The following is a 12,127-nucleotide window of genomic DNA, read 5'->3' as shown; positions in this document are numbered from 1 at the left end:
TCGGTTAATTGTTTATTTTTCTTTTTTTCCTATTTCGACAAAAGATGTACTCCGTCTGTGTGTGTGTGCAGCTATTTCTATTGATGTACAGACGAACTGGATGTCTGTGTGTGTGTGTGGTATTGATTCAATTACGGCGTCTCCTACTGGTGTCAATGGGGGATTGCACGACCCCCGCCACTACCCGAAATTGGATCGAGTAGACTTTTTACATAGCAGTAGCAATGGATGGGTGGCGGTCGTGTGTTATTAGCGCAAACAGTCAAAGTGTACACACACAGCTCGGAGGTAGTAGTAGCTGCTACTATTGCCGAGTCTCTGGGCATCATATCACTATAATGGCTCAGTCAAAAGACGGAGTTAGTTGGATGAAATAGGAGGCAAGAAAAGTGATTGGACGGTTATAGAGCAGCGCAGCCCGGGTGAAAAAAAAAAGGAAGAGGAAGCTTTTATTTGATTATTAATCAAATCAAAAAGCGGTCGCGTCGCCCGGCAATCAAGTCCGAGTGGTTTTTCGCCCGCGCACCCTTTCCCCCCACCCCTCCACCGCTCCCGATATCCAATAAGATAGAAACACAAGTCACACAAAATAATATAATCTCATCATCATCGTCCCCCCCTTACTACTACTGATTCTGGAAACGGAGGAAAATGAGATGGATAGGATATGCATTAGGCAATTAGTGGATTGTCATTAATTGAAAACAAAGGGGGACTGGGGTTGGGTTGGGTGAGGGGGGGATATATAAATGGTTGATGAGAGCGACTATATCCAACTCGAATTTCCTTTTTTAACTTTTTTTTGTTTTTTGAATCCCTCATTCATGATGCACAATGTAATTCCCTTTTGCTTCACTCTCATTGGCCAGTTTCAATTTGCTCGAGAGCTCTGTACAGCTGCTCTTGTTACACCGCCGCCACTTCAACCCAAACTAATCATGGAATTGGGAGGGGGCCGTCTCCTCTGTGTTGTTTTTTCCTTCCACCTCTTCCAGGTTTTTGTTACATTATAAAACAAGAGATATATGTATATATATAGAAAAGTGTGTATAGCTGGCCAGAGTCAAATTGGATAATGATTTCCTGAGAGACCTCTGCATGTGTAATATCATCTAATGTATTACCAGACCCAGCAGCAAAGTACTAATGTAGAGAAAAGCTCCATTGATGGCCAGTTTCTTTTTTTAAGGGGGGCCCGGCTGATGGATTAGTTTTGACTTCTCTCATCACTTACATATTATATAGTTTATAGTAGACATGCACAATTGAAAAGAGAGAGAGACGGTGGGTGTATACTATCAACGTGGGAGTTGAAGAAAATACTAGGCCCCCCCTCTTTTATCGTAGGCGATCAAAATAGGAGAATTGGATTACCAAGAGTCTCGAATCTGAATAAAATGTTAAGTCTTTCGACTATATATTTCTTTTTTAAGAAATTGCCAATTTCGAAATGGCGTCCGTCCGTCTGCAGATATAGTTTTCTGATGCTGCCGACGAGAGAGCAGAGCAGAGCAGAGAGAAAAGGGAATAAGAGAGTGTGTCCCATCTCATCTCTTTCAACACCCAAGCCCTTGGGCCGCCAGTCTCCTGCCCGCCCGTCTTCCCTCCTACTCACCCCCACACATTGCCTCCTCTCTACTTAATACAGATAATTGATGAGAGGAGATGCACTCGAGAACTCGAGAGACAAAGAGAGAAAGAGACGGACGGACTAGACACAGCACCGAAAGCGCCAACTGCTTTAGCTCCCGGCCCGGGCCCCGGCCAAGCCCAGCTGATGGGAGTAAAGAGGGTCGTCGTCGTCGGGAGAGAGAGAGATGCACTCTTCCACTTTCAACATTTATTCACATCCACTTTGCCGAGTGAGAGGAAACCGGATCTTCACTATATCCGACTATGTACCCGACCCCTCTCCCGAAAAAAAACGAGACGTCACTTTCGCCCTTTTTATTTTCACGAATTCTTTTTTTTTAGATTTCGTGTGTTACACTTTTGATCCTCTTTGCTATACACGACGAACTCTTGTTGGGATTTTCTATTTTTAGTAAAAACATTTCCGGAATTTTTTTATTTTTATTTTATAGAATCTTCTAATATTTAGGAGATATACCAAAAAATGGCGTTGGTGTCGGGACTGATGGATTCACGCCACACCAGTCACTAACGAGGTATAGGTCCTTTTGTGTTAGACTGTGTGGGGCTGTGGGATCCCCTTGTGTTTTTAACGAGTGACTCTTTTCTATACATCGGTATAGGAAACAATAAGATAGAACCTAGCCAGAAAGACGACACTCTTAGAAGAAGAAGCTGTCATTAATGAATAATGTCAAGCGAAGCACGTCGGAATGAGGCGCAGCCACTTGTCTGTCGGTGATGATGACATCATCTTCTTCTACTTTTCCTTTTTTTAGTTGGTTTTTTTTTTCTTATCGGGGGACAATCTAACCGTTGGCACAAGGAAATTGTGTGTAATAAATGGCTCTGGTCATTTCGATATTGACCTAACTTTTTGGAGAGGGGGTGTTGTGGTTTAGAATCGGAAATGGGGAGAAACAGGAAATGCCATTTGTAAGATATCAAAAGCTTAAGAGAGAAGCTCCAAAAAGAAGAATCGAATGAATGCCGGTGAACGACAGGTTTATCGTCACGATATTTTCCGTCGCCGAGTCCCAAAAGAAACGAAAAAAAGAAAAGAAAAAAGAAGATGGAATGCTTTTTATAGTTCACTTATAAGTGGAACCCGGTTAGCAACTCGGAAGAGCACAGCTGGTCTCCGATTCTCTTTTATTTTTATTTTTTAAAAATCCTTCCGCTTTTTTTTCTATTTTCATTTCTGGTAAATATATTTTAATTGGATGCCGGGGGAATTAAGTCTGTCCACTGGGGACAAGATGAACAACAACAACAAAACAAGTAAAAATAAAAATGGACTGTTGTGCTGGCTGCTGACTTGTCTGGCAATATAATCTCCCGCCTCTTGTGTACACGCACGTTTTCAACTTATTGGCCGAAATTGCGTGTCTCTCCCCCTTGCCCCCTGTGTGTCTTGTTGTAGATGTGCAAGGGGTATGCGAAGCAGCCGAGGAATGCGATTGAATTGCGCTGATGGCTGTAATAGCTCGGACGGGAGCAGACGAGAGGAGTCTGTCCGCTCCCGTTTGATATGCGCCAACCGACGGATATCGTATTAAGAGGAAGGAGCTCAATCTAACTTAATGAAGGCCATCAAAAGGTGGAGGGAGGGATGCGTATATATGTACATCCCTTGACCTCCTTGTTTGTCTGTATTCTCTCTTATCCATTCAACTATACAATTCCACATTAAACGCCCCTCGTTTCCCTCCAATGACGCGAATTAAATTTCACGATGTCTCCCCTCCTCCTCCTCCGATTCCGTGTAAATGTCAATATGGTCGTTGCACCTCCGGCAGGTTTTCCTACCAAAAGGTTTTTTTCGTTTCCAATCCCATTCCCCTCTGGGTCGACCTTTCCTGGCCCTTCCTCTTTTCTTTTGTTCTATCATTACGTAACCAAAAATTGTGGCAGTTTTCAGTATCAGTTGGCAGTTTGCCTCGTGTTCAGGTGTCTCAAGTTTATTTCTCTGCAAGGTGTTGTCCGTGTTTAAACTAAAGTGCCAAATTGTAGTGAAAGATAATTTTGTGGCCAATCACAGTTCCTGGATCAATTTCGCTTATTTTATATTCGGTAAGTTCAAACCTCCAAGTCAATTTGTTCAGGTGAATTTTGTCGAAAGGGATTGAAATGTTTTTCCCAGTATAACTGAACATCACTTGAAAATGTCGATCCTATATAAGGGTTGTAGATGTAGTTAATGTTGTTGTGGTATTGATTCACGGAATCTGCAGTTCAAACTTTTGCCTTCCGGTTGTCCAACATGGACGGAAATGGTCAAATTCCGTTGTTGCTGTTTATTTTATTGCTTTGAAATCCTTGACAACATTTTTGCAACAACCAAAAAAGGGGGGGGGATAAGAAACACAAAGAAGGATTGCTGGGTACAGGAGGGGGGAATGGATATGGGAAATTGATTGGCGGAGTTGATTCAGTTGATGGAAAAGCTGATGCGGCGATGATGCCAGAAGTAAAGCGACTCTATCTAGACGTACTTCCGTGGGAAAAGAAATGCGGGGCGGATGGATGGACGGATGGATGGATGAGGGGACCTACAACTACTCTACGGCGCTCTATAGCAGAGGGAGGCGATATAAGGAGATAAGAAGGGTATGAGGGGGCTCCCACATACACACACAAGGAGCGGCTCCTATCATACATATATACGACAAGCTAATTGAATTGGCAATAGGATATAGCGCCAGGAAAGTGCTTGCTGCTGCTACTTTAGACTCTGCATCACGGAGATGTAGAGTATGAGAGTCGAATCTAGTGGCGACGTCTGGCGACTACATCACACAGGATTCTTCGTCTAGTTTTAGATCCCCAGTTGTAGCCTCTTTTTTACTTTCCTTCTTTTTTTGCGCTCTCGGCGTGCATTATGTAACCTCCTACCCTACGGCTCCTGAAACAAAAGAGGAATAAGGAGCTCCTGATTTTTCTTATATTCCCTCCGTTTCGTACACAAGGCGTGTAGATATAGGTGTTGTATGTCTTTAGTCTAGATTTAACTTTGAGTCGAGATTTGAGAATCTGATTACCAAGTTGATGGCAAGTTGGCATTGCCCAGGTACGGACAATAAATCATCATTGAGCCGGGAATTTTGTTTGTATCACGTCGATAATTTCCCGTTTGTCGAAGACGTTTCCATCCCAGAGATAACCTCGTTTTCAGTGTATATAGTGTTAAAAAGAGTTCTATTTATATAGATAAACACATATATACAATGGGATATATAAATATAAAGGCTACTACCCAGCAGCAGCAAGGAGAGAGCGAGGGGGGGGGGGGGGGGAGCTGATGGATGGTGCGCTGTGCTGGTGGCCCGCCGTTTGTTGTTGTTCTACTGTCGGACAACAAACGTCGTTGACTCTCCGAATGTATCGTAGATGTATCGTCCATCACCATTTGCGTCGTCGGGTCTTGTGTGAAACTTGCGCTAACCAACAGCTCCCTGCTCCCTCCATGCGCGTCCCATTGGTAGAGAGTTTTCGAGGCTGCCGCCGCCCTTGCTGCCACCGTCCACCAGGCTGCATGTCGTTATATTTATCTGTAGTATAGAAGTAGTAGAAGAGGAGATTGAAGAGTCTCTCGTTGTCTGCCCCTATCAACGAGGGGTCATCCATTTGAAGAAGAAGAAAAGAGGATTGACTGCTGATGCTCACACCATCCTCCAGCCAGGCCGTCCGAGCGCGACACTGTAAACGAATTAGTCGTGTCGTTGGCTACATTTTCCCAATGACAGATCATCGTCATCACAAATAGATTTCAATCCGAGCTCTTGTCCAACTTAAAGGCTTTATTTTATTTTACTTTTTTTTGGGCCAAATCAATTATTTCCAACGCTGTCCGGCAACAGATATCAGCACCCTCTTTGGATAAAAACATATATCTACTTTTCTTCCGTATTAATAATAATAGATAGTGGCTCCTACAGCTCTTATTTATATAAAATATTTCTTTTATCACGTATATTCTATTTCTCAACAGCCAATCGATTTCTTTTCTTTGCCTATTTTCTTCTTTTTTTCGTCCTTTTTTCTGTGTGTGTGTGTGTGTGATATTATTATTTGAAAGAAACGCAGTGATGTACAGGACGCCTGGGCGACATGAAAATTCAATCCAATTCCATCTCTTTTCTCGGCAGAGTGTCTCTCTATCTTTTCCTTGTTGGTCGTGTTTGTCGGATAAAGTGCTACTACTACCACTACAGTATATAGACTAGGGTATACACATGGCAAGCTGGGAGCTGCTGGCCTGCAGTCTGCTGGCAAAGGAGCGGGAGGAGGAGAAAAAAAAGACGGAGAGTGTGTGTGTTGAAAGATGATAGAAAAAGAGAGTAGTTGCATCATATCATATCAATTCAATACTCAAGTGCCTCGTCGAGTCGATTGAATGTGCGAGCTCTCTCGCCCGGGCCGGCCCCCACACACACACACAGCAGCGGCCCACTCATTTTTTTCTCTCTCTTTTTCGAAGGCATCCAATTGAATTCCTATCGCTCCTTCTTCTTCCTATTATCAACGGACAAGAAGAAGAAGAAGAAGTATATTGGTAGCCTCTGGGCGAAAGGGCAGAAAAATGAAATGAAAATAATAATTCCCTTTTGTGGACGTATAGGGATATGGAAGAAATTTATCACCAGTCGTGTGTGTGCTGTGTGTCTCTCGAAGAATAGGCCACCATTTCATTTGTCCGCTGTCGATGAAAATGTCTGAATATTAGCCGACGACGATGACATCATATTCGTATGGCGGCCGTAATTGAAATTCGCGCCATTTTTTTTTTAAAAGCAAATAAATTTGGGGAATAAAAAACCTGTTGGCCAAATGCGCTAACAAGATTTTGTTTAATTGACAAATTTAACAGGACGTTGGGAGTCTTTTTTTCGAACGGAACAAGTATAGGAAATTGACTGCCGGGTTCTTCTTTTTATTTGTATTCGTATTTTTCGCTCCTGGGTTCCATTTACTGATGTAGATGTCGTCGGGGTAGGAGCAGTCAAACTCCCGGGGATATGAGGAGGGGGAGCAATAGCAACGTCCTGGGAAACATCACGAGGATAGGTCAATCCCGAGACGGACCGAGTAGGAGAAGAAGAAGAAGAAGAAGAAGAGGGAAAGAGATATAAGAGAAAGAAGGAGATAGGCAGCCATAAGGGTGCCATTATGATCTACTTCGGCTGATTGGAACCAACGAACGAACGTACCAACTCTCCCTATTGCTCTCCCGCGTTCCCGCCAGAACAGAAAAAAAAAAACTTGCACACGCAACTTGCCAGCGCATTTGAAGATGCAGCTCTTCTTTTTTCTTTCTCGCCCCCATGGCAACTCTTCTTCTTCGATTACCTAGAGTGTGTCTCTCTCTCTCTTTTTCTTGCAGACACTGCAGACGGAATATATGAGTTGAATGTCGACTACTACTGCAAAAAAGGGTTCGGCAACTTATCAACTTTTCTTTTTTGTTTTTTCCCCGGACAATCTTTCGCACTTGTTTCTTTAACGCCTTGGAATAACTTTGTGGAAACCGAATCAAAGCCTTCCTTTTTTTTAAATTTTTATTTTGAAAAAAAAGAAAAATATGGCGAAGTGGATGGTCGTCCAATTCTGCCAAGTGGCAGTGCAGTGTGTGTCTGATGTATAGTAGGCTGCTGCTTTGCTTGGTAGATGTAGCATCTTCATTCCGCCAAGAGCGAGGGAGTTTCTATAGCTACATGACGACCCTCTTCAACATCACCATCTCATTTCACAAATTGGCCTTTTTTTCCCATTCTCTCTCTTTTTTCTTACCGGGCCTTTTATCTGTTTGATATGTACTGCCTATCCATCTGTCTCTTTTTTTTTTGCCCCTCTCAATTGTTTTTTTTTTTATTTCCTTCCCTTTAAAAAGGAAAAAAAAAAAAATATTTTCGTTTCTAATCGTGAGCCGGGCGGCCTTTTTCAACCCAATCTCTTTTCCCGCATATCTAAAAGCCCCCTGTAATGTACTCTAACAAATGAACAAGTGGAAATTGATTTGACTGAAAACTTCCCACTGCTATACGTCTATACGTCGACTAAACGTCGTGTAGTACTTTTGTCGATTTGTTTCATATCTCATCGATATGATTTAATGGACTGATTGACTACAATCGTTCCCCTTTTATTGTATCTCAAAATTAATCTTACGATTTCCTTTTCAAACGTGAAAAGTATTTCAACATTACTTTTTTAACAAAGATATAAGGTTTTTCAAGTCTTCATTAAACATAGTCTCGTAGCTCACAACCAAACAAGTGAAACTCGGAGGCGACACCGTTGGGAAACTGACGGTCGACCCCTCCCGAGACTTTTTATTTTTATAAATTTTGTTAATTAGTTAATTTCCCAGTAACTTAAATTACTATTTTTTTTCACAAAATTCCTTACGTGAGATTTTTCAGGCGTATTTTTGTCATGTTGGCTCCATTTTTATGTATCTTTCATTATATGATTGACTGTCCCCTTTTATTATATCTCAAAATGAATTTGACGATTCCCTTTTCAAACGTGAAGAGCATTTCAACATTATTTTTTAACAAAGATAAAAGGCTTTTCAAGTCTGATATCGGTATAGTCTCGTAGCTCACTACCAAACAATTGAAATTTGAAACTTGGAGGTGACACTGTTGGGAAACTGACGGTCGACCCCTCCCGAGACTTTTTATTTTTATAAACTTTGTTAATTAGATTAATTTTCCAGTAATTTGAATTACTAAATTTTTGCACAAAATTTCTGACGTGGGATTTTTCAGGCGTATTTCTGCCATATTGGCTCCATTTTTATGTATCCTCCATTTTATGATTGACTGTCCCCTTTTATTATATCTCAAAATGAATTTTACGATTCCCTTTTCAAACGTAAATAGTATTTCAACATTATTTTTTAACAAAAATATATCATTTTTCAAGTCAGTTTAAGGTATAGTCTCGTAGCTCACTACCAAACAATTGAAATTTGAAACCTGGAGGTGAAACCGTTGGGAAACTGACGGTCGACCCCTCCCGAGACTTTTTATTTTTATAAACTTTGTTAATTAGATTAATATCCCAGTAACATGAATTACTAAATTTTTTCACAAAATTTCTTACGTGGGAATTTTCAGGCGTATTTCTGTCATGTTGGCTCCATTTTTATATATCCGGATCGAATAAAAAAATATCCGCTCACGTCATGGATTGCATTTACAATTCGAATTTCCCACGCAAAATATGTTGGAACTTTCAATAGGCCCCCAGTTTATTTCCTCTATTTAATGTCTACATTACAACCTACGACAATCGGCCTCTTCATTCGCTTTGTATAAATGGCATCCAAATTGATAATGTTGTCGTCTTTAATGGTGAGCTCCCAAATCTCTTTCCCACATATCGGGCGGCAAATTTAAAAGCCCAGTAATGCACTCGTATAACAAACGAGCAAGTTGATGTGCCATACGGCCTGCTGCTGGTCTGGCTGGCTGTGTTATATAGTGACGATATAATAGAACTGAAAGGCACTATAGCACGCTATATACTACACTCTTCTCTCCACTTGTTTATTGTCTTTTGAAAAGGTTGCCAGTTAAAAGGGGAGAGAGAGAGAAGAAAAAATGTTTATTTAGCTGTTGCACACAACAGAAGAAAAATATATTTCGAAACAGTGGCGGCGCTCTATTACCGCTTTTCCCATCATTATGCTCGACTATATCCCGCGTTGCGTCTCTCTGTTCTTTCTGTTGCGTACAAGTTTCCTTTTTTTTCTCATTTTATTTTACCGAAGGCCGACGGTTATTTTTAAACCGACAGACTGGACCGTGAGCTGATGTGGCCGCAGGGTGCTCGACGATGCTCCTGTTTGGGGCAGAAGCATCCATCCTCCTATAAGGACAACAACTCAAACGGGACTAACAAAATGGAGAAAAATAAAACGCTATTTTGGAGACACCCAACATCTCTGTAACTCTCCTTCCCCCCCAGCCCGGAAAGCAAATAAAAGTTTCGCCGGCCCTCGCTATATAACTTTTACCCCCACGGAAACAAAACAAAAGTCTATGGAAACATTCTTATTCCTTTTATTTTTCTATATTTTATTAGCAAATATAGATTACAGCACCGTCTATAAATTAAAATGACAAAGTGTATTACAAGAATTCGAGGGCGCGTAAAATATCGGGTCAATCTAAATAGATTTGGTAAATGCTTGTGGTTGTTTTGTTTTTTTGTAAATTCTTCGTTACGGAAGCGCAGGAAAAATAATAAAGGAAAATCTTTTGATGGTATAGGGGAGGAGGAGCGAAAGGAATCCGCACGGTTGGGCCATCATCAACTCATCATCTCTCGTCCATTGCCGCGCTCGTGTGTCGTCGACTGATGACAGCGCGCAATTACACGAAAACGGATTACACCCAGGAATAAGGGACGGGACGGGGAGAGAAGAAGAAGATTCCCTCGCGTGATTGAGCGGGCAAGTGTGGCGGAACAAGCTTATAACACACAGCAGCAGGAGCCGACCGATATTAGAGCAGCAGCAGTATAGCAGTAGCCTGATGGCGAAGAAGAAAAGAAACAAGGCGAAGCAGCAAGAACAATCTGCTGCTCTAAAAGTGAGCACAGACAGACAGACAGACCCGCCTGGGTAGATATGTACAGTCGGCCAACGTTAAATGGATTTTGTGTCGACAGATTAAATATGCCGGGCAGATTAGTTGATCAACTGAGTATCTTAATACTCATAACTCGTTTCGTTGATTACATTTTTTTAAAAAGAGTGCTGCGCGTTCAATTTCCATCCGCGGACACATTTTCAATCAAATAACGCGCGCAGCAATTAGAGTTTGGAAACGTTTTGGGTGGGGGAATCTTGTCGGCAGAGGGTGATCTCTGATGCGCTTGCGCCGTGTTGGGTGGGGGGGAATCTATTCCGGAGCTATGATTGAAGTGAATTGTTTTGTGTTCTTATCAAGGTGCTGTTCTTCCTTGGCCCCCTTTTTTTTATGATTCTATTGGACGAGTGGGGTGGAGTGTGGGGGGACTCCGGGCCGGATTGCTTGGCTCTATCTCACGCACTAGTCTCTCGGTGGGTATATAGCATCTCGTCGACGCGTTTGTTGTCGAATGGCTCTCTTGATAGATCAACCTTCATGTTACGCCATTTCCTCTTTCCTTATTCTCTCTCCTGCCCACCCACTCCACGACATCCCACCACCACCACCGCTGTATATAGTCTCGCAGTGTGTGTGTGTGTATCGACTTGATTGCATCTCTTTTGAATTGAGCTCATCCTCCCGCCTCCCGCCTCCTCTTCCTCCCGTAGTCCACCCTCTTTATCCCGCAACTCCTCCACAAAGGAGCAATAAACTCCTCAAATATCCCCTATCCCTCTGCTCCTCCTCCTCCTCCTGATGCTGCTGTTGCAATTTCTATGCTCGTCGTGCGTCTTCTCTGCACATACAACGCAATCCCGATCCGTCCACCACCCCCAATGATGACTCGACCTACTCATCTCGTCTGGCCGACAAATAATGTTCCGTTTTACCTCACGGACGGCCATGAGCTGCTGCTGTGGCGACCTCTCGGCTGTTTTCATTTCATCGCCGTTTTCAACCAATCGTGAAACCAATCGCACAAACAGTCGAAGCCAATCAATTTGAAATTTAAAAAATAACACAAGAACCAGAAATGGCGCGGAAATTTGAAAAATGGTTTTAAATGGCGAACGGGTCACATTATTAGATCGAAATGGGATTCTTTGTATAAACAAGCCTTTTGGGATATCGAAAAAGATTTGCACACAGTTCAGTGAGAGAGAGAGAGCCTTGTGTGTGTACAAGTCGGTCATATGTGCAGAGTGGAGCTCGATCGATCACCACCACAAGCGTCTACATGTACTACGTGAGCGTGATGTTGTAACCAAGGGAAGGTTAGCGAGAGAGAGAGGAATAAAAGCAGAGCAAAATAATAATATAAAAAAATCACTTTTGCCATGGTCCGATTTGTGTCCTGTCTCGATCTAATATCTCTACCAGACATGGGAGGATCTCATCCACAATTGATCAATTTCAACCTGATCGTTCACAAAAAAAAAAGCGAAAAAGTCCATCACGAATTAAAGAGCCGAAAAACATACTTTAAGTGCCTCTCTCGGTGGGTGGGATCCCGTCGTCGTCGAAATGGAAGGCGAAACTTTTTTACTTTTTTTCTTTCAAAGGAGGCCGATGGTATGCGGATGCATAATGGATCCGCCAGTCAAGGAGAGAACCCATGAGCAATATATAACGAAAAAAATAAAATAAAAGCTTTTTTTCCCCTCACAATTCGCCATTCGACGAGTGGATTTCCACAGCACCACCTCCTCCTGTTTTATTATTATTAATTCTTGCCCTTTTTTTTTATTTATTTATTTTCCTATGGACACATGCAAAACGAAACGAAAAATTCTTCTTTTCTGCACGGCGCGAATTTGTGCGGGTCGATTCCATCACGCGCGCGCCATTCC

General features: G+C 42.3%; 1 long non-coding RNA gene across 1 annotated transcript; it reads left to right on the top strand.

Annotated features, from left to right (window-relative positions):
• The first annotated feature begins 3,492 nt into the window (after nt 1–3,492).
• On the top strand, nt 3,493–10,392 carry LOC124188971. The gene is made up of 2 exons (XR_006872552.1): nt 3,493–3,705; nt 9,915–10,392. It is a non-coding gene; the product is annotated as an uncharacterized LOC124188971 (long non-coding RNA).
• Nucleotides 10,393–12,127: the final 1,735 nt, after the last annotated feature.

The sequence above is a fragment of the Daphnia pulex genome, chromosome 1 (assembly GCF_021134715.1).
Source record: "Daphnia pulex isolate KAP4 chromosome 1, ASM2113471v1".
Lineage (NCBI taxonomy): Eukaryota > Metazoa > Arthropoda > Branchiopoda > Diplostraca > Daphniidae > Daphnia > Daphnia pulex.
The sequence above is the reverse complement of the archived record's forward strand: the minus strand, read 5'-3'. Positions and strand labels throughout refer to the sequence as shown.